General features: G+C 34.3%; 1 protein-coding gene across 3 annotated transcripts in view; it reads right to left on the bottom strand.

The window, feature by feature from the left end:
- The window catches only part of cdc42se2 (CDC42 small effector 2), a 62,527-nt gene that overhangs the window by 21,943 nt on the left and 16,509 nt on the right, over window positions 1-24,075 (bottom strand). The window contains exon 1 of one of the 3 annotated variants that reach the window (XM_005155548.6): window positions 10,505-10,590. The gene's annotated coding sequence lies outside the window, so the exon portion shown is untranslated. 3 annotated transcript variants of the gene reach the window in all.

Below are 24,075 nucleotides of genomic sequence, written 5' to 3'. Positions count from 1 at the left end.
ATAACACACAAAAAAGTCGCTAGATTTGTCGCTAGAGGGGGTCTGAAAAGTCGCCAAGTTGGCAACATTGGCGGCAAGCAATCAGAATGAAGTAGTCCACCGCTTGAGAGGTGTTCAGAGAACACAGACCTGTGAACTTTGGTTCCGACCACAGGTTTTCCCAAGAGTTTGATTATTGCGGTTGCCGGATTTTTAATTATTGAAAATCGCGACGACGCAGGGCCCCCTAATCATGCGGGGCCCCCCCACGGTGCGTGCCCTGCGGGCCCGTCTGCTACGCCACTGCACATATACATACATACATACATACATACATACATATAGTAAACAGACCTTAAATGCGCCAATTTTGCATTGGCATACAGTTCACCGGAAACGATTAACCCAGGTTACAGGCAAATTAAAAGTCCTATTAGCATGCTTCGGCATATACCCTACTACGACTAACACTGTTTGACATCCGCACCTGAGGAAAGAGGGCAGAAACTCCGCTTAGTGCTGTGTTGGAGTCATTAGTGTTCAGAGTCCACGTCTACACTCATTATTCCGCCTCACAGATTCAAAATTTAACACCAAACACACTTCATTAAACTACTGCAAGACCAACAATCTATGAGCTGAAGCACTATTATTAAGACCAGAAGCAAATGGAGGAAACATCTGATAGATATAAAATCACTGACTTCATTTCTTTTTAGAGACTGAAGAATTAAGGAAAGAAAGGAAACGGGTTTGCTGAAGTTCTGTCAGTAGGGAATGCTTCATTTGTCTTAAAAAGTGTTGACATTTTACTAATATACTAGAAAAGATAAGTATAATCACTTAGCTATCTATATAGCATTTCAATATGGTCATGTAATTGGCACATGAACATTTCCTGCTTATCAAACTGTTTCATTACTTTAACGAGGCAGTTCAGTCATAACTTCATGTTAAAAACAGCTATCATTTTATTTTACGCCAAATTACATTTCAATAAGGTTTTTGCAAATCAAGGTAAATATGATAATCAATATTTATTTATTTATATTTAAAATAAATTATTATTTTATTTCAAATTTTGTTATTGTATTTTGTTTAAAAAATAATTAAACAAGAAAGCTAAGCATGAACAAATTGATGCTTGTTTATGTCTCTCCGGTTTACAGTTTTTTTTAATCAGTGCACTCATGTGAAAGTGAAAAACATGGTGTAACACGGGGAAAAAGCAGGAAGAGTTCATAATAAACGGGAACTGATCATGAATATGAAAGAGACTGTAGTCCTTTATGAAGCAACAAGTGAATTAAAATCACAAAACTGACTTGATGTTTAGAATTCAACTAATGAAAAACAAAAACTGCTTATTGTGTGGTGTTACAGTATATTATATTATATTACAGTATATTATATATTACAGTATATTATATTATATTACAGTATATTACAGTATATTATATTATATATTACAGTATATTATATATTACAGTATATTATATTATTTATTACAGTATATTACATATTACAGTATATTATATTATATTACAGTATATTGTATTACAGTATATTATATTATTTATTACAGTATATTACATATTACAGTATACTATATTATATTACAGTGTATTCTATTATATATTACAGTATATTATATTACAGTTTATTACATTATATTACAACATATTACATTATATTACAGTATATTATATTATATATTACAGTATATTATATTATATTACAGTGTATTATTTATTACAGTATATTACATATTACAGTATACTATATTATATTACAGTATATTATATTACAGTATATTATATTATATTATATATTACAGTATATTATATTGTATTACAGTATATTATATATTACAGTATATTATATTATATTATATTATATTATATTACATATTACAGTATATTATATTATATTACAGTATATTATATTATATATTACAGTATATTATATATTACAGTATATTATATTATATTATATTATATTATATTACATATTACAGTATATTATATTACAGTATATTATATTATATATTACAGTTTATTATATATTACAGTATATTATATATTACAGTATATTATATTATATTACAGTATATTATATTATATATTACAGTATATTATATTATATTACAGTATATTATATTATATATTACAGTATATTATATATTACAGTATATTATATTACAGTATATTATATTACAGTATATTATATATTACAGTATATTATATTATATTACAGTATGTTATATTATATTACAGTATATTATATATTACAGTATATTTTATTACAGTATATTATATTACACTATATTATATATTACAGTATATTATATTACAGTATATTATTTATTACAGTATATTACATATTACAGTATACTATATTATATTACAGTATATTATATTACAGTATATTATATTACAGTATATTATGTATTACAGTATATTATATTACAGTATGTTATATTATATGACAGTATATTATATTATATTATATATTACAGTATATTATATTGTATTACAGTATATTATATATTACAGTATATAATATTATATTATATTATATGATGTTATATATTACAGTAGAAACATATCTGTCCTAAGAGTGTTGCTACAATTCACAATGCCTAATGCCACACACTCTGCTCCGTCTCTTCTAATCATTACGCAACGTTTGATCACAGTTTCTTCCAAATGAATCATTTGACCAGAGCTCCAAAAATGCAGATTCTGCATGTTTCCAAAATGTGCTATTCATCTGATTGTAGGCAAGGTGGTGGACACATGCGGCTACATCCTGTGCTGAAAAATGCTCCATCTTAAATATATGAGCCAAATGTCTATGGAGACGAACCGAGGAACAGAGCAGCTCTCTGTGCCGCGACTTCCGTTACTAAAATTAACAGCATTTTTTCAACAGCCTTTGATTCTTGTATTGATGTGACAGTGTCTGGTTTTCTCCACAGCCTCTTTTCATCTTAGTTTAATCCAGGAAAGATCTAAAAGTTGACAGGATGTGAGATCATTTCAGGCTGAACTTTATCCGCCACATGCTGAGCTGTAAAAACTATAGTAAATTACTGTGCAAACGACATCACAGTCATGTTAAATGTGGATAATTGTAAATGATAATGAAAATGTGGATAAATCTGACCGCCACACTGTAAAAAATGTTTGGGATTTCGACTGTAAAAGTGCCATGGTAAAAATACATAACCTGGTTAACAGTAAGTTATCCTAATATATACCGTGAATTGACTTTTCCCAGAATTCCCTGCCTGACACTTTACTTTTTATATATATGTATTTTTACATAACCATATGGTTGTGTTTTTGTCTATGTAACAAAGGATATGGTGTGTAGATGTTACACTGTAAAACCCAACAGTCAACTTTACCAAATAAAATGAGTGTAGTTAACTCGAAATTGACTAAAAATGTTAATATACTCATTTGAAAAGAGTTTTACTCAGTGTTAAAGGTAATTAAATCCCTCATTATGTCAACTTAAATGGAGTAAGTTCACAGTACTTATTGGGTTTTACAGTACTCAGTCGGTTTGGTTCCTTTCATTTATTGGGTTTTACTGTGCTCAAATTGCTTCTTTTACTCTAATAGATTGAGGGCGTACTCACACTATGCTTTCCGAACCCTGCCCAGGCCCGTTTCCCGGATCGTTTGAGAAGTGTAAAAAGTTTTTATGAGGTGTAATGTTAAATAAATTACTTTAAATTGACATTATGACATAATTTGCTGTAATTATGACTGAAAAAAATCTAAATCAACTTGTAGTTCTGATTTTGGGTGTAATTAATGAAGCTTTTTTCCTCATAGTTTCCTCATATTTTGACTATATGTTATAATTATGACAGCTATTGACTTTTTATGCCTGATTTGTTTATCTTACATGACAGCAATTGGCTTCCAAAGCTTACAAACCCCTAAAAATACGGCCAGTACTTAGAGTTCACATTATGACTGAATATAGGACAAGAGCATCTCCTTTTCCTCATGTAGGAAGGAAGATTTCGAGTAAGAATGCTGTTTTCCAGGGCAGGATGACAGAATGGGATGCAGACAGAAAGCAGTCCATTAGCGGTGAGCCACAAAGAGCAGCGGGCCATTGAAAGAGTCTGTCTGTCAGCAGAAGAAAGGCCTCTGTGTGAAGGGTTAGAGCAAAAGCCTTCACAATAAACTCCAGACCTGTTCCCAGGACATACACACCACACAATCTGATTCACACGTCACGCTCCATGCGCTCTATCACGTGCCAGAAAGCCAACAACAAATTATACTAATATATGCTTACTGTGATACTATTAAAAATTATAATATAATATAATATAATATAATATAATATAATATAATATAATATAATATAATATAATATAATATAATATAATATAGGGAAGCACCGATATTGAAAATTTCGACCGATATGATAACCGATAATTCTTTAGATTTATAGCTGATATTTTTAGCGGATATATAAATATATTTTTCATATATTATAGTTTTCAGCAAAATTGGAAACACATATAGTAAACTACTTATTTTATTATAAAACTTCAAAAAAATGTGGTTCAACCTGCAGAAACGATAATTTTCGGCTAAAAAATATCGGCCTAATTTTGACTGAAATTGATAACATTAAAAAGGCCATTTATCAGCCGATATCGATATGGTCACCGATATATATTGTGCATCTCAAGATATAATATAATATAATATAATATAATATAATATAATATAATATAATATAATATAATATAACATAATATAATATAATATAACATAATATAATATAATATAATATAATATAATATAATATAATATAATATAATATAATATAATATAATATAGGGATGAATCAATATGAAAATTTTGACCGATATAGTTTTGTAGATTTGTTGGCCGATAGTCGATATTTTAGCAGCTAAAAATTTATATTTTATAATTTTTCTGCATGATTACAAATACATACAATAAAAAACTGGTTTCATTTTAAAACTTAAAAAAAGTTTGAATTGATTTATTTTACTATTCTTTCCTATAACAAACTTTCTTTTATATAAATAAAATTGACTGCCTGACAAGAAAAGACATGAAAAAAGCAACCAAGTCACATATATATATATATATATATATATATATATATATATATATATATATATATATTACCCAAAAATACCAGTAAAATAATAAAACAGTGGCAGGCAGCGAGCAAATTAAGTGGTTTAAAATGCGAACAAAATAATTTATCGGTTTAAAAACCTCAGCCTAATTTTATTGTCGGACCAATATCGATAGCATCTAAAATGGCATTTATCGGCCGATATCAGTAGTGCCACCAATATTTTGTCCATCCCTAAATAATATGATCAAATAAAATATAATAAAGGGATGCACAAATATGAAACTTTGACTGGTACGATAACAAATAAATCTAGATTTGGAAGCAAATAGCCGATATTTTAGCAGATATATATTTTCGCATTTTTCTACATGATTGCAAAAACAAAAAACAAACACATACAGTGAACTTCAGTAAAGTTTGCACTGATCTTTGAACTTTTTTAATCAACTTCTCTTTTCTATAGCAAACTTTCTTTTAAAATCAACTGCCTGACAAAAAAAAAAAACATAAATAAAGCAACTAAGTCACTATATATTACCTAAATTCAAAATACCAATAAAATAAAAAAGCATAAATTATCGGCTTAAGAATATCAGCAAATATTGTGTTATCAAACTGATAATGATAACAATAAAAATGGCATTTGTAGTTCCAATATTGATATGGCTGCTGATAAATTGTGCATCACTAAATACAATCCAATATAATTTAATATAGGAGTCTACTAATATGAAACTGTGACAGATATGATAACCAATAACTCTTTAGATTTGGAGGCCGATAGTCGATAGTTGAGCGGATAAATATTATCAAACTTTTCAGCATAATTGTAAAAACAAAAAGCAAACATACAGTGAACTTCAAAAAAATTTGAACTGATCTCTGAGTTAAATCAACTATTCTTTCTATAGTCAAGCTTCTTTTATATAAATAAAATTGACTGCTTGATTAAAAAAAAAGCATAAAAATAGCAACCAAGTGACTATATACTGTACAGTATAAATTAACTAAAATCGCAATATCAGTATGTGAGGTGGTTTCTATCAGCGCATATAATACTTTATTAATACTATAATGCTTATGAATAATACTATAATACTTAAATTATACTATAATTATACTGTAAAAATTATACTATAATTTATTGGCCAAATATTGTTATTGGAGCAATTACAATAAAATTAAAAATAACATTTATCGGCCGATATCATGATCACCGATATATTGTGCATCCCTAAATATAATATCATTCATTCATTTTCTTGTTGGCTTAGTCCCTTTATTAATGCGGGGTTGCCACAGCGGAATGAACCGCCAACTTATCCAGCAAGTTTTTACGCAGTGGATGCCCTTCCAGCCGCAACCCATCTCTGGGAAACATCCACACACACATTTACCCACTACTGACAATTTAGCCTACCCAATTCACCTGTACTGTATATCTTTGGACTGTGGGGGAATCCGGAGCACCCCGAGGAAACCCACGCGAACACAGGGAGAACATGCAAACTCCACACAGAAACGCGAACTGAGCCAAGGCTCGAACCAGCGACCCAGCAACCTTCTTGCTGTGAGGCGACAGCACTACCTTCTGCGCCACTGCTTCGCCCTAACACATACAGTGAACTTCAAAAAATTTTGAACTGATCTCTGAGTTAAATCAACTATTCTTTCTATAGCCAAGTTTCTTTTATATAAATAAAATCGACTGCATGATTAAAAAAAAAGCATAAATAAAGCAACCAAGTGACTACATACAGTATAACTAAAATCCCAATATAAGTTAGATGGTTTCTAGCATGTAAAGTGGTTTCTACCAGCAGAAATAATACTTTATTAATACTATAATACTTATGAATAATACTATATACTTAAATTATACAATAATTATACTATTAAATTATACTATAATTTATTGGCCAAATATTGTTATTAGACCAATTACAATACAATTAAAAATGGCATTTATCGGCCGATATCGATATAATTACCGAAATATTGTGCATCCCTAAATATAATATAATATTATATTTACTGTAATGTCAATATAATAAATATTATATAGTATATTCTAAATATAGTAAATACATATAATATTTTATAATAGTATATAATAAATATAGTAAATATTATATAGTATATAATAAATATAGTAAATATAATGAATAAATATAATAAATATTAATATATTGTAAATATAATATAATATTATACTTATATCAGATGCGAGAGAGTGATTTTTTTTTTATAAATCTTTCCAATATTGGTTTTTGAGATGCAGCAAGTACACCACACAATTGATTTTGTCAAATCATATGTAATTTTGTCAAATCATATCATAATATGTAATTGAATTTTCTTTATATAAAAGAGTAGAGACTAATTTATATCCAAGTGCATCAGCTTCTACAAACTATCATATTAAATCTTCATTAATTTTACTTATTACACAGCTATTTTACAGCCACAAAGCCAATTTATATCAAGAATGACAGTGAAATTAATAAAAATATAATATATATAATGTAAAATAAGAGCAAAAACACTACTGTAGAATCAATATCATTGGATCTATTCAACTAATGAATGATAGAAATGTTGACAGATTTAAATAATGTGATCATTTAAAGCTGCAGAGCAATAAACATAACAATATGTGGACTAGGGCGTATGATAACAATTACAGGTATATTTATGTCCTTTTTGTGAGTGGGGCTTTAGAGTAGTAAAATTAATCAGCATTTAGAGTCTGAACTGGTTATATAATATTAATTGCAATCGTTCACAAGTCAAGTGTTACATAATGCTAAGCCTTTTTTGGCTAGACATGCCGTTGGTATCTTTTTGGTTTTAAATCAAAGATCATTTGATTATTGGATTATTTCAGAGTTTTATTTATTTACGTGTAATACATATGGTAAGATCAATATGCAAAAAACTTAGTCTACTATCTGTATTTGCATTATTTCTTCATTTTAATAGAGTTTAATACAATAGAAGATGGAAAACGCCATTCAAAATTAGGCAGTTTCTAAAATCAATAACTTTATATATTGTACTATTTTTTTTATCTGATAAAAGATACAAAAAATATTAATTCCATTTTTCAATAACAATAACTTTGCAACGTTATGGTTTTTACTGTGCTTTTGATCAAATAAATACTCACTATAAGCATTAAAACAAAGAAATTTAACACCAATCAGTTGACAATGAACAATACCAAAACACTTATTATTCTTAGCTAATGCTAAATCCAAATATGTAATGATAGATGTTAAAATCAAAGTTATATCTGTAAAACATTAGTTTCTCCAATGTGAACTAACATGAATATGAATATACTTGCATTTGCATGGTTAAAAGTTATTAGATGGCTTTACATTAAAAAGTGAGTAAACCCATTGCTTTTAAAGCGATTAGTTGACTTTACTTCAAAAAGTGAGCATCGCTTTTAAATCGATAAGTTGACTTTACTTACAGGGAGTGAACCCATTGCTTTTAAAGTGATTAGTTGACTTTACTTGAATAAGTGAGTAAACCCATTGCTTTTAAATCGATAGGTTAACTTTTTCTTAAATAACTGAGTAAACCCAATATAAAGTGATTAGTTGACTTTACTTGAATAAGTGAGTACACACCTTGCTTTTAAAGCGATTAGTTGACTTTACTTACAGGGAGTAAACCCATTGCTTTTAAATCGATTAGTTGACTTTACTTAAATAAATGAGTAAACCCATTGCTTTTAAATCGATTAGTTGACTTTACTTGAATAAGCGAGTCAACCCATTGCTTTTAAAGCGATTAGTTGACTTTACTTAAATAAATGAGTAAACCCATTGCTTTTAAAGCGATTACTTGACTTTACTTAAATAAATGAGTAAACCCATTGCTTTTAAAGCGATTAGTTGACTTTACTTAAATAAATGAGTAAACCCATTGCTTTTAAATCGATTAGTTGACTTTACTTTAATAAGCGAGTCAACCCATTGCTTTTAAAGCGATTAGTTGACTTTACTTAAATAAATGAGTAAACCCATTGCTTTTAAATCGATTAGTTGACTTTACTTAAATAAATGAGTAATCCCATTGCTTTTAAAGCGATTAGTTGACTTTACTTAAATAAATGAGTAAACCCATTGCTTTTAAAGCGATTAGTTGACTTTACTTAAATAAATGAGTAAACCCATTGCTTTTAAAGCGATTAGTTGACTTTACTTAAATAAATGAGTAAACCCATTGCTTTTAAAGCGATGAGTTGACTTTACTTAAATAAATGAGTAAACCCATTGCTTTTAAAGCGATTAGTTGACTTTATTTAAATAAATGAGTAAACCCATTGCTTTTAAAGCGATTAGTTGACTTTACTTCAAAAAGTGAGCATTGCTTTAAATTAATTAGTTTACATTACTTAAAAATGAAGTAAACCCATTGCCTTAAAATTATTAAATGAATGAATTACGTACATAATTATAAAAATCATATTAATTAAACTCAACCATTTCAAGTTACAGTGTATTTACTCACTTTTTTAAGTAGTCAACTGGATGCTTTTAATGCAATGGGTTTACTCACTTTTTTAAGTAAAATGACTAACAAATTTTTTTTCAGTGTAATAACATTAACAAAATGCTGTAAAATGCTGTCATGCTGTAAAATGTATTGCTAGTTGTAGGTTCAAGTATACGCATGAAATGTCAAAATTAAAATGTAAAAGTGAAATGTAAATGAACGAAGCATAGTGAATCTACTGTTACTATAATATAATATAATACAATATAATATAATATAATATAATATAATATAATATAATATAATATAATATAATATAATATAATATAATAGTTTAATTTAATAACCTTATCTTTTATCCACATCACCTTCCCCTATTTGCAAAAAAAAATAAATAAATGAATAGATTTCATAACCTCCTCCTCATCAAAATCTCGAACAAAAAGAAAGATTCATTGGATTTACGAAATATTTTTAAGGTAAGTGTTAGCAAACAATTTATATGGGCTAAAAATAAACAAACAAGTTAAGTTGAACATTACTAAGTTGTTTTGTTTGTTTAAATTCAGCCCATATAAATTATTTGCAACCACTTACCTTAAAAATATTTAGTACACCCAATGAATCAGACCATATCAGTTGTTTGCAACCACTTACTTGTATTAAATCCAATGTAGTTAATCCAATGAATAATTTTTTTCAGTTTGCAGAATGAAAACGTGTATCATTAAACTGATTCTGTCAAACCACATCAGTCAATCTGACACAACCATCCTCATATATCAGTCCCAACAAATCCAAAAAAACTGCAATAATCCCAAAAAATCCTCATCTTTAAAAAAAAAAAGAAGAGTAAACTCACCATCCTGAACTCCCTCCAGTGATGAACTGTGCATAAATCCTGTCTCTTCCCTGTGAAACAAGCCTAAGGAGCAGTGAACTCCGACTGCGCTCCGCTCTCCAGGAGGCCTTTGTCCCTCACTCAGTTACGGATCAGCGGGCGAGTGGCATTCATTCACTGCATCATTGGCTCTCTCTCTCACTTCCCGGCCCGGGACTCCTGCACGCTCCTGAGGTATAAGCTCCGCCCCCCCTTCCCGAATCCCCATCCCGACCGCTGTGGAGGATTTTACATAAGCACCATCCTCCCACTAAACCAGCGTTCTCCTTCTCAACATGGCTTACGTAAGCAAAATACTTGCAAGAAAAACGGTGACGAAAAACCCAACAATCCATAATCCTGTTCACTGTATCACATAAGAGCATTAGGGACGTCGAATTACATGTCAAAGCACAACTGCATTCTTTAAAGGGATAGTTCACCCCCAAAAAATGAACATTCTGTTATCATTTACTCATCCAAACCCCAATTGAGTTTATAATATAGATCATTTGAAGAATCCAAAACCAAACAAAAAGTGCTAAGGGGTAGCTTTAATGTGTCTCTGCTCTTTGGGTAAGGGATTCATCAAAATAAACAGCAAAACCGTAATTAAAACAAGTGGAAGAATTGTTTGGAGACATGGGTTGCCAGTGTTGCGCTTATAAAAGCGTAGCAACGAAGGTTTTGTTTCCGTTTCTCTACGATAAGAGCATGGCTCACATGTGGACGTGTGGATTAGAGATGCGCGGATGGGCTATTATTTCATCCGCAACCGCATCACAAAACTCATCATCCGTCCGCCATCCATCCGCACTAAAATTTTTGACCAATTTTTAAAACCGCACCCGCCCGCCATCTGCTGACTAAGCTCTTTATTTGAATGGCTTATTCCTTTTTATTATTTAATGAATGTTTCTTTATTGATTATTAGTGAATAGAGAATGACTTAAATGGCATGCAGTTAATCCAAACGTGCAAGTCAAATCCATCATTTATTGACGCTTTGAAGTGACGCTAAACAATACGAGGACGTGTCTTTTCACTTGATTCGATTCCTCGGTCCTTAAGTTTTTTCCTTGCGTCCTTCCCTCGCATCATATAGGGGCGGAAAGACGAGGAAAGAAAGCAAGGAAAGGAAACGAGGATGCACAAATAAGAAATGTGAAGCACCCTATGAAGCTCTCAGAATATCAGCAGTGAACTCCGTCTCCAATCGGCGCACAGGGACAAAAATAAATAGCCTAAATTTAACGCACTGTACCGTACAATTTTTTTTTTATTATTGTAGCCTAATAGAAAACGCATTTTGACACATCATTTTAACATGCTATAGCCTACTACTAAATGCCTGTTTCACTTATTTTTTTAGCAAATAGATAGAATAATAAGTCATTTAAATTATAGCCTATAATGTTTACATTTGTAGTTGTCCATAGCAACCCAAAAAACTTACCTGCTTGCCTTGCACATTAATGGGCACAGTTTTTCGACTTTTATTTATTTATTTATTTATTTATTTTTTGCTGTGGATGTTATTGAGCTTGTAGAAATCGGAAACAACACAGTTCTGCGACACAGATGAACCTTTATTGATATCTCTATCAGACAATATCTATTTTATATCCCAAAAGAAACAAGAGGCAGTAAAAAATATTAACATAAATATCTTAATGTAGGCATAGGCTATAGTCGCATGCTTTGGCAAACAGTTGAAAAAAAGTAATAAAAACTTCATATCGTAGCTAAGCCTTGTAGGCTCAATCACACCCACAATTAGAAATTAAATTAGAAAAATAAAGATGCCATCCCTCTTTGAGCGAAAATAAAGTCTGACCAGGCTAAATTGCCTGGATGTCTATGCCCCAATAACCCATGGACTAGGATCATCCCCTCAAACTTGAAGCATAATGAAATACTACGCCATAACAGTTGCGACAAAGAAATTCTGGCAAAATAGCTTAAAGCCTTGGAACGTAAAAGCGAGGCTAAATGTCTAGAATAGGCAAAAACAATATGAACGTAAAATTATCAGCTGCTGCTGACCGAACTCAAAAGTTTATATTGAACATATGTGTAGAACATAGGCTAATTGGTGTAATGTGCCTGACCTTAGGTCTAGTTTGAATTTTTTTGGCACTAGCAGGAATAAAATAGCATATACAGTGTCAGGATTCAGACGAGAGCGCCTGGCCTCTAATGCGCCCTGCTGCACTGAAGGAGCGCTCGCTCGCAGCACTTGTTGCTGGATTGCATAGAATTCTCTTGGCAAGGTGCTGTAGACTTGGGACAGCCTTGTTTCTCCCAAAAGGAAGTAGATTTTCCTCTGCTGATCCGTCTATACGAAAGTTTGTAGAGGAATACTGTACTTCATCCAGAATTAGTGTATCCGATTCCTCCTCCCATTCTGTGAAGTCAGTCTAGGCTTTTTCGTTGGTGCGCCAGCTATGTGTACAAAAACAGTACAACCGCCCACCACCCGCCCGAATTTAATTAAAATATTATTTTTCGTCACGTCATCCGCCCGATCCGCGGTTTATCCGCGGATTCCGCGGCTGTAACCGCCATCCGCGCATCTCTAGTGTGGATTACAGTGGTCTGCTAACATGCGACAAATCATCACTACAATATTAAGGACTGAAAGATCCGTTGTAATTGCTGCTCTCCGAATGTAAACACCTTAAACTATTACCGTCGTGTAGGTTTCTCGACACGTTTTGTGACAGGATAGTCAATACCGGGGTGTCAAACGTACGGCCCACAGGCAAACGAATTTAATGTGGCCTGCGAGATGATTCTGTAAAGTATAAAGATGAGCTGCAATAATTCAATAAAAGACACTGCTGTTCTAATTGTGTCCACTGGATGGCGCAATAGCAAACTATTAATTTCAGAAGCCTGAATCAGTGTCAGTTTGAAAGCCTTCTCAAAGAGACAGACCTCATCGATACCGTCATACCAAACTGAGGTGATCTCACGAGGAAACGTAACTATTTTACGTTTTGGCAGTTTAGTGGCTAATTCGTACGAGTTCAGTCCTATGAAAATGTACCAGTTAAAAAAGGAGGTGTGGCACCCAATCACACCTCTAAACCCAACCGTCATTGGTGGATACACAATAGTACTAAATCGTACAAACAGGCCCAGATTGGCTAATCGGGAGGACAGGGAGAATTCCCGGTGGGCCGGTCCGTTTTTTGGCCGCGAGGGCCGGTGTCCCTAGCTCCAGAATCTGTTGCTCTCAGCAGTCACACTTTTTAAATTAATTTATTTATTTACTTGACCACAGTTTTCTTATATAACTCAGATGTGTCACCTGTCACTATACAACTGTTGTGATCCAGTGGTTAGCGCTTTAGATTACGACGCCACCGACCCGGGTTTGATCCTCGTCTGAGTATGTTTTTTTTTTTTCATTTTTATTGTTAAGACATGCAATACTGTTAGGGTTGTTGAACATTTAAAGTTCTAAAGCAGCTGTTTTTTAAAAAAAAGACATGATAGTGTAATTAGAAACTGAATTGGAAATGACCTTATTTTAATATATTCAGTCGTGAACTGAGGTGGGCCGGTCTGAGGCTTAAAACTCCAGGGCTGAAAAGGAGTCCCACTCCGGCCCTGCGTACAAATGAGATCGTACGAATTTATACAAATTAGCCACTTTGTTTGTCACCACATATCTTTGTGAGCAAGTTTTCTCTGTAATGAGCATAAATAAAAGAAAGCTCGTGCACAAGAACTTGAATGACATCCTGAAGTTTACACCCAGTCAGGATGTGACGCCTGATATTGAAGCGCTGGTGAAAGCTAAAAGATGACAGGTATCAGGAGTCAAATAAACCACAACCTCACTTAAAGTGCCGCATGAGACACCCAGATATAGTTCTGCAGACATCCCAAGTCTCCTGGAAGTTTCGGGAGTCCTGCATATGCATAGAGACTCTTGGATGCCCACAAACAAATGGTAATCTCCCAGAAATTGCTTGTCCCACCATCCTCCCGCCCCCCCGCAAAAATGTTGCGCGCCCCTCTCTCTCCCCACCTATCTTCGCATACATTGGCGCGTTTCTTTTTGATATTTGGTACCAGTTCATCATAAAGAAACGATGTTCTCTTTGACTCTGGACGGAAACGGTGCTTTACTCACAAATGTTTTATACGAACGCATTCGTAACTTTGATTTAGTGGTTAATTCGTATAAAATCATACAATCTAATTCAAACAACTAAGTACGATTTGCTCATCAACCAATGATGGTTGGGTTTAGGGGTGGGGTTGGGTGCCACAACTTCTTTTTAAAATCGTACACTATCATACGACTATCAAATTCGTACAAATTAGGCACTAAACTGACAAATCGTAAAATACTTGAGTTTTCTCATGAGATAAGGTTGGGGATTCCCGTTTTAAATCTAATCTTTGGATGAAAACCAAGCCATTGACTTTCATTATATGCTTTTATGTTCGGATGTGAATGATTGCCTTTTTCCAACATTGTTAAGAATTTCTTGTTTTGTGAACAGAAAACAGAAATCCTAAACGTTTAGAACCACTGCAGTTTGGAAATATTTATTATTGGGTGTAATATCTCTTTAATGCTGGAATATGAGATGGATATATACAGTAACAGGAGTAAATCCAACTCAGCAAAAAAACGTGGCTGATTGGAGAAGTGCAAATATAAATAGTTTGTTTTTCAGGAAGGGAAAACCCAGCAGCACTTTTTGAAAGCTTATTAACCAAAGCTGTGGATGGGACAATAGTTTCAGTTGTTCAGCGTAGACTTTCAATTCCTCCGTCTTTGGACTTGACATAGTTGCCAGTTGGGGTCGTGGTGGGGGTGGGGTGGATGTATGATTGTGCTGAATTTAAATGTGTGCAAGGCTTTTGGAGACCTTTTTAATACCATTTCAAATGAAATTCAATGCCAACTTCGTACCCATTCCAAAAGAAGTATGAGAGGAAAATGTCAAATCTGTATAAATTTTGAACCCTAGAAAATAATTATGTACAAGTGGGCTTGAATTAATTAAAACATTTTATTTCAATTATCAGTTATATTTAATACATACGCAACAGCGTGGTCGTCCACCCAATGGCGAATATGAAGGTCCAACTGCTTATTTTTTGTCATTTTACTGAGACTCTCGTCAAACACACAAACCCGTTGGCCTTATATTCAGTTCTTCAGTAATAAAATGAGCCAATGCCAATTTATGGATTAAATAGAAGCAGTTTTGTTGCTTCCACACGAGAATGTAGCTGCAACATGGTAAACATGGTGTGAAAACCTCTGTAATGTTCTCATTCGATGTGTAAGAGTGCTGCTCAAAGACTGTTTTAAGGACCCACATCACCTCTGCCTGCAGAGTTGTTGTTAAGCCACAGTAAGAAAGAATGGTCCTTGGCTGTGGTGGCAATGCTTAATGTAGAAATTTCTTCATTACTGATAACCAAAGCTGTTTTAGGGTGCGTTCATAACTGTGAATCGATTTAGAGCTGAACTCTGCAAGACATTGGATTGGATTAAGCAGGATTGGAGACCACTGCTTAAAACACAACCAGGTTACGTATCAGAGAAGTGCCCGTGAGACTATCAGCTCTGACCGGACAGGATTTCATTAACAAGAGTGCAGTACAACCTCAATAAGACAGTGTATGTTCCTTTACATGAGTATAGACAGGTGCACTGGAGAGAAACACTGTGGTATAACGTTGGTTATACAGACCCACAACAACACACTGGCCATCTGCATGGCCTTGAGCCAAATGTAGACTGAGCGGCCTCTTTTTCTATTTTCTTTAGGTTTACTCCATTCAGACATCTTTTGCTAAAGGAAAAAGCTGCCCTGTTCTCTCACTTCCTGCTCTTACTAAATAAAAGAAGCAGATCTGATTTCTTGTTTAATTTTTATTCAACTCATTCTAAGGGACTCGTTTGATTCAGTGAATCCACCTGGTTGTAAAGCTGGCAAGAAATGAACAGAATTTACATGAATATACTCTATGGCTCAATTTATATTCAAGGTCTTTTTTTCCAATAAAAACCTAATTTAAATGCGCTCATAAGCCCCTTTCACACATACAGACCTTTCCGGAAAATTGCCGGCAATTTTCCGGAAAGGTTGTATGTGTGAACAGGTCCTTTTTGAAAATACCGGTAAATTCTTTCTGGCTATTTTCCGGAAGAGAAGTTGTAACATTACCGGCAATTTGCCGGAACGCTGCGCTGTGTGAATGCAGAAGGAAGATTGCCGTAATAAGCGCGTGCACGTCTAGAACGTGCTGACGTGAGACGTCTGCTTTAACCAATCACAACAGTCAGACGCATTTACGTCCGCGCGGTTTGTGAGAATAAAAACCTTTGAATATTTTTCCAGACACTTTTAGCTGCTAGAAGTTAGTCAGATCACGTTTATATGTTCTTCTTAATGGCAACTGTGTAAATAATCATCGATGAGATGCTTATGATAAGCCGTTGTTTGTTTACCTTCAAGATTTGCGTGTGCCTGTGAAACAGCCTGTGAGCGCCTGCACACGCACATATAATGAACATCTCGACATGCGAAAGTGATCCTGCGAAAGTTGTTCACAATACTGATCATCCACAGAGTTTGTAATTTAGTCAAATGTTTACAAATACAAGCGCAGCCGTTTAAAGCTCATTTGTGGTGAATGATGTCAGAATTTACCGGTATTTTGGAATGGATGTGTGAATGCTCTTTTCCGGAAAATTTCCGTAACGTCCTCGCCTGTGTGAACAGCGCTTTTTTGAATATACCGGTAAAGTCGTTCCGGAAATTTTCCAGATATTTACCGGTATCACTGTGTGAAAGGGGCTATACAGGTCAATTGATCAGAACACTGGGTCTCATTCACTAATTTTGTAAAATTGCCATATTTATAAACTAATGTACTATATTTATAAGCTAATGAACAGATAGTGATCGCTCTTAAGAGATAACTACGAACATGTCTACGGTGCCCATTTGGATTAGTCAATCAACTTAAGTTGCATGTTTTTGGACAGTGGGAGGAAACCGGGGAACCCAGGGGAAACCCTGGGAGCACGGGGAGAACGTGTAAACTCAGCACAGAAATGTCAGCTGGTTAAAGGCTAGAACCAGTTACGTTCTTGCTGTGAGGCAACAGTGCTAACCACTGGGCCAACGTGCCACCCATATAGGAAAGGAGGATGAGTAGGAGTGGAAGGGGGGATTCTTCAAAACGAAGATGGCTGTCATAGGGTATTTATAGTGGCTTAGGAATCGTCTGATTGGTGAATCATAAATTCAATGCAGGGCCGGCTATACAAGTAATCATAAGCACGTGATCCTCTCAAACTTAGTTTATAAATGAACTTCACTTTTTTAATTCAACCCACAAAGTACAAACAAAACATCAACACTTGGTGCAATCAATGCATTAACTTATTTGTTTTCACTCCATTAAGTGGACTACTTTAGTGGACTAGTGTAGAGAATAGTGAATGAGGGTATAAGGGGGTGACTTCAGATACAACCTATCGCTATGTTTCGAGGCATTCGATTGGCAGGTTGTTGCTGACGTCTGCTGACGTCTTCATCAAAGCTAGTTAGCAGAGAAAGTTGATGATCAGAGTCATGCTACCAACAAAACCTGATTTAACTGGTTTATTTATGTCAACTCTAAATGAATTTGGTAATCCTTGAGTTTGTTCAGCCACCATCTGACACCATTTATAGGCCCAACTCTCAAAATAAAGCTGATGAAATATTTACAAATGTTTCTTTCCCCCCGTGTCAGGGGCACATTCTGATGATATCACGCTTTTTCCTTAGTATCCAGAAGACAAGTCCTCCTTTTGTGATCTGGATCACAAGACCATATAATCACAAGCCTCTGAAAAATCATTAGCTCGTCTACTTTACCTTTTAGGAAACCTTTCACACAAACATGTGGTTTCTTATCTCAATAAGAAAAATATATGGTTTCCAGTCATGAATGTTTGCATGAGGATTTTCCCAATTTTTGGAAATGATCAAATTTCACACACACATTGGCAGATTATTTTGTTTGTTTTAAAGAGCCCATATTATGTTTTTTTTTTGAAAATGAGCTTCCATGCCGTGTGTAACACAGCTCTAAGTGAATGAAAACATCAAGCTGAGGTTTAAATCTAAAAGTGCAGCATAATAATTAATTAATTAATAGTAATAATAGTAATAATTCCTTACATTTATATAGCGCTTTTCTGGGCCCTCAAAGCCCTTTACACAATGGGGGGGAATCTCCTCATCCACCACCAGTGTGCAGCATCCACCTGCATCAGACCACACACCAGCTAATTGGTGGAGAGCAGACAGAGTGATGAAGCCAGTTATGATGTGGGGAAGGTTAGGAGGCCATGATAGTCAGAGGCCAGTGTGCAGATTTGACCAGGATGCTGGGGTTAAACTCCCACTCTTTTTCGAAGGACATCCTGGGATTTTTAATGACCATGGAGAGTCGGGACCTCCGTATAACGTCTCATCCGAAATACGGCGCTCACTGAGCAGTATAGTGTGCCCAGCACTATACTGGGGCATTAGGACTTACACAGACCACACAGTGAGGCCAGTACCCCCCTGCTGGCCTCACTAACACCACTTCCGGCAGCAACCTAGCTTTCCCAAGTGGTCTCCCATCCAGGTACTGACCGTGCGCAGCCCTGCTTAACTTCAATGGGCGATCATGTGAGAGGTGCAGAGAGCTAGCGGCCGGAAATGTTTAAAACTATTAATTCTTTAGCGAAATATTTGACTCAGAGTCAAATTAATGAATCGAGTTGGTTTCAGATCTTTGCATTGATCGAATCGACGTCGATACGGTCCCTCAAAATATTTGTACTTTCAGTTCTGTTAAAATGTGCACGCGATTTCCCTTCACACACTAGCGGACGCGCAGGAGATCACAGGACAGATCATGACGTGAGGATGATGATCACTGACAGATGAAGATTCGGCTGCTGGGAATAAAGGGTTAAAGTTCATTTACACAACAATACCACAGTATAGAAAACCATGTGCTGTGTTTGTTTCTGTCAATTTTCTAATGATTGATACATTAACCTAAGCTGCAATGCCAGATTCGTTGGCCGTTTGCTATTAAAGCAGCAGCAGAGACTATGGGACTTTGTCAGTAATTTTTACAGTTCATATAGACCAGTTTTTTCTTCCTCTGGATCATAACATGTAAGTGTCATTAAAATTGTTGCCACGTTTTGTGTAATTTGCAAAATATGTGTTTAATTGTGTGTTATAAGTTGTAATGGCACCGCGCGGCTTGTAATCACGTATCTATTACAGATCAGTGCTTGTACTGTATCTCTCAGGTTAAATCTGTACGAGGCTGTTCACATATCGCGTTCATTAAATTTTTAATGCAAAATAGGGGCTTTTTTAGTTTTTTTAAAACTTAAATTTGAATTAGTGCTTGTGAAAATCTAGTCTAGAAAACTGTTTGTCTTGAAAATGCTTATTGGTTTAAGAAATTGTAGATATTTGGACTAGAAACAACACCACAATTCAATGTTATTCTATGCTGTTTTAAGCAGATCACGGCCGTCAGGAAACTCAGATGTGTGATGCAGCATTGCGACACCTTGCAGGGTGCATGAAAGGATGTGTTTTACCACAAATGTCACCAAGTCTAGCAGGATACGTTTGCATGGTACCAATGGCGGAGGGTTAATTTCCCTTTGCAAAGAAAAAAGTAACAAAGCCTGCCTTATACCGCCGTTACCGCCAGCTGGCAAAGGCAACATCAGTGTCTCATCTCTCCTTAAGGCAGTGGCCCAGATACTATTGACTATTGAACGGTTGCTTAATAAAGCCATTACTGTCTTTGCCAGACACGCCACTTTTGGCCTATGAAGAAATATCTCAAATTCCTCACAACCATTATACCCTAGGGCGATGTTTTGTAGGAATTATGCCTAAAACTTCTGTTATTAATGTATTAGGTTATTATTTTTGATTCAAAGAAGGAAATTAATCTGAGTTTAAAATAATTAGTAATATCTTTGGTTAGCTTCCAAAGCTGGGGGAAAGGCAGGCATAGCTGTGACAGCCTTAATCTAAAATGTAACACAATTTTACTGTATAAAGAGCACAGCCAACACATGCATCACATGCTCGAAAGTCGCAAAGCCACAGAAAACAGGATGCACGCTGATTGGCAATGAAAGGGTTTCAGACACTCTACAAAGTGCCAAAGACCCTGGTACTTACTTATTAAAGTGAGTTCACAGTTTTGATTCATTTATATTTAACTCTTGCGCAATTACTGAGACGATGTGGTTCAGTGAGTAGATTGGTCTAGATCTGGTTCCAAACTAACTCTGGTGAACTTTGACTGAAATTTGAATCAAAGCAACATCATTTACCAAAGACTTCTAGTCCAAACAAAAGATGTGACCCTAAAAAGACATATTTATTGATACAAATATTTAGTCCAAGAGGGAATTTGTTATTATGGGAGGTTAATTGGAGAAAAGCATGGCTGCTACCATACAAATTTTGCATTTCAAATAAAGTAAGAGAACTTAATTTAAACATTTTACATAAAATATACCCGACCAACATGTTACTTTCCAAATGTTCAGATATTGAGAAAGAATGTTCATTTTGTAAAAACAGAGAAATCCTTGTCACTTATTTGTTTGATTGAGTGTGCAATTATTTTGGAAAGACTGTTTTTCTGATTATCCTGCTAAAAATATGTTGATCACACTGAATGCAAAAGAAATGATTTGTTATTTTGAAAATGGTGATAAACACATGAACACTTTTGCTAATTTTATTATTTTAAATGGTAAATTCTTCATCCAAAAATGTAGACTTTCAAAGTCTCCTCCTTTATACAAGGTATTTGTCAACGAACTTATTCTGTTAATGAAGTCTCTCAAAGCTGTAAAAATGTAAAAGCTCTGTCTATTGTAGGCTATTATGAATCTGTTTTTGGCATCTTGTGGATGTCCTCCATTTTTTTATTTATTTTTTTATTTAAATTATCTTTGGAAGTTTTGTTTGTTGTCTGTTTTTGCTGCATTTGTAAATTACTAATGCATAATAATAATAATAATAATAATAATAATAATAATAATAATAATAATAATAATAATAATAAATGAATACACTCTAAAAATGCTAATTTTTTTTAACCCAAAGTTGGGTAAAATATGGACTGTAGGTAAATTATTTTTTCATTATATTTAAATTACATTTTTTAGCCCAACAGCTGAGATTGTCCAGTTTTAAACCAACACTTGGAACTGTCCATATTTTAACCCAACAGTTGGGATTCAATGTAGTTGGGATTGCCCATATTTTAAAGCAAGGGATGGGAATGTCCATATCTTAACCCAACAGTTGGAACTGTCCATATTTTAGTCCAACAGTTGTGAAAATTAAAACGAAAATGTTTTTTTTTTCAATTGATAATTTTTTCTTTTGTTTTCTTTAACTATAATAACCTTGTTGCACACACAAGTCTTATTTGTTTTATTTTGGCTACAATAAAATATTTTTTTTAATTTTTAGAATCTATTTTAAGGTCAATATTATTAGTTTCAGACTCCTCTAAAGCATAAAAATACCATCATATGTTTGCAAATATTTAAGAAACATGCTAAGTGAACATTCTTGTTTATCTGAAAAACATTTCTGAAGTCAGTTATTCTGCTTTGGAAATGTGCTTTACATGCCGGAACCGATGTCTTTGTTTTTGGTTCTTTTAACCCGTGCACTGCCGCTTTAGCCAAGTATATTTCAACACCCAGGGCTGCCTTGGTGGACAACCTTGTATTTCATTCATTAAGTCAGGAAGGCTCTCAAAGTAAGTGTTCACGACCGAAATGCGACTCCTGGTGGATTGTAGCAGACTCTGAAATAAGACGCAGATTCAGAGCTCAACATGAGGTGGTTAGTAGTCCAGTTAGTAGTCCAGTTTTAAACCAAATATGGGATTGCCCCTATTTTAAAGCAAGGGTTGGGACTGTCTATATCTTAACCCAACAGTCAGAACTGTCCATATTTTAGTCTAACAGTTGTGAAAATGAAAACGAAAATGTTTTTTTTTTTTCAACTGTAGTTTTCATTTTTTCGGTTACTATAATAACCTTGTTGCACACACAAGTCTTATTTGTTTTATTTTGGCTTGAATAAAAGAAGTTTTAAATTTTTTCATAAACTATTTTAAGGTCAATATTATTAGTTTTGGTCTTTTCTAAAGCATAAAAATACCATCATATGTGTGCAGATATTTAAGAAACATGCTAAGTGAACATTTTAGCTTATCCAAAAAACAATACTAACGTTAGTTATACTGCTTTGAAAATGTGCGTTACGTGCCAGGACGTCTGTCTTTGTTTTGGTTCTTTTAACCAGCGCACTGCCATTTTAGCCAATTATATTTCAACACCCAGGGCAGCCTTGGTGGACAACCTCGTATTTCATTCGTTCAGTCAGGAAGGCTCTCAAAAAATGTGTTCACTACCGAAATGCGACTCCTGGTGGACTGTATCAGACTCTGAAATGAGACGCAGATTCAGAGTTCAACATGAGCTGGTTATAATTAGTCCAGTTTTAGGATTGCCCTATGGGATTGCCCATATTTTAAAGCAAGGGTTGGGAATGTCTATATCCTAACCCAACAGTTGGAACTGTCCATACTTTAGTCCAACAGTTGTAAAAATGAAAACAAAAATGTTTTTTTTCAATTGTAGTTTTAATTTTTCGTCAACAATAATAACCTTGTTGCACACACACATTATTATATCTGTGTGTGTGTGTGTGTGTGTGTGTGTGTGTGTGTGTGTGTGTGTGTGTGTGTGTGTGTGTGTGATTTTAGTATATGGCTGAAGTTGTCAAAAGTCTCCCTGGACTAATTCTGATCTATCTAATACCAGATAAGAGCCAATATGCACTAACAAATACACTTTCAAGAGTTCACCCTTGCCAATGATTAATTATAAAGCGTAGCAGGCTGTCCCGGGAGAGAGCCCTGAGTTCGTGAGTTCCTCAAGCTCGGGGCTCCCTCTTGTTGCAGGGCGAGAGTGGAGTCTGAGCTTAGGTAGGTCTCGGGAACTCCCCTGCTTGATTATGAATTGAATCCATTGCTTGCCTATAATGACAAATAATTTGTCATTTTATTTATGTTACATGTTTTAACCTGTGGGAGTAAACCGGAGTGCCCGGGGAAAACCTACGCAAACACTGGGAGAACATGCAAACTCTGTACAGAAACGCCAACCTGGCCAGGTAAGGTCTGAGACAGTGACGTTCTTGCTGTGAGGCAATGATGCTAATCATTGGACCTCCGTGCTGCCCTAATAAAAAAAGGGGAGGACTAGGGGTGGAAGGAGGGATTCTTCAAGACAAAGATGGCTAAGGTAAGATGCTTTGGTAATTTATAATGATTTAGGAATCGTCTTATTGGTGGATCGTGCGTTAGCTAACGAGGATCAGCTGCTATCAATCACAAGCGCGTACTCCTCTCGAAATTAGTTTATAAATAAGCTTTACTCGTATGCA

This window comes from Danio rerio, chromosome 10 (genome assembly GCF_049306965.1).
Source record: "Danio rerio strain Tuebingen ecotype United States chromosome 10, GRCz12tu, whole genome shotgun sequence".
NCBI classification, from domain to species: Eukaryota; Metazoa; Chordata; class Actinopteri; order Cypriniformes; family Danionidae; genus Danio; species Danio rerio.
This window is presented reverse-complemented; position numbering and strand designations above follow the sequence as displayed.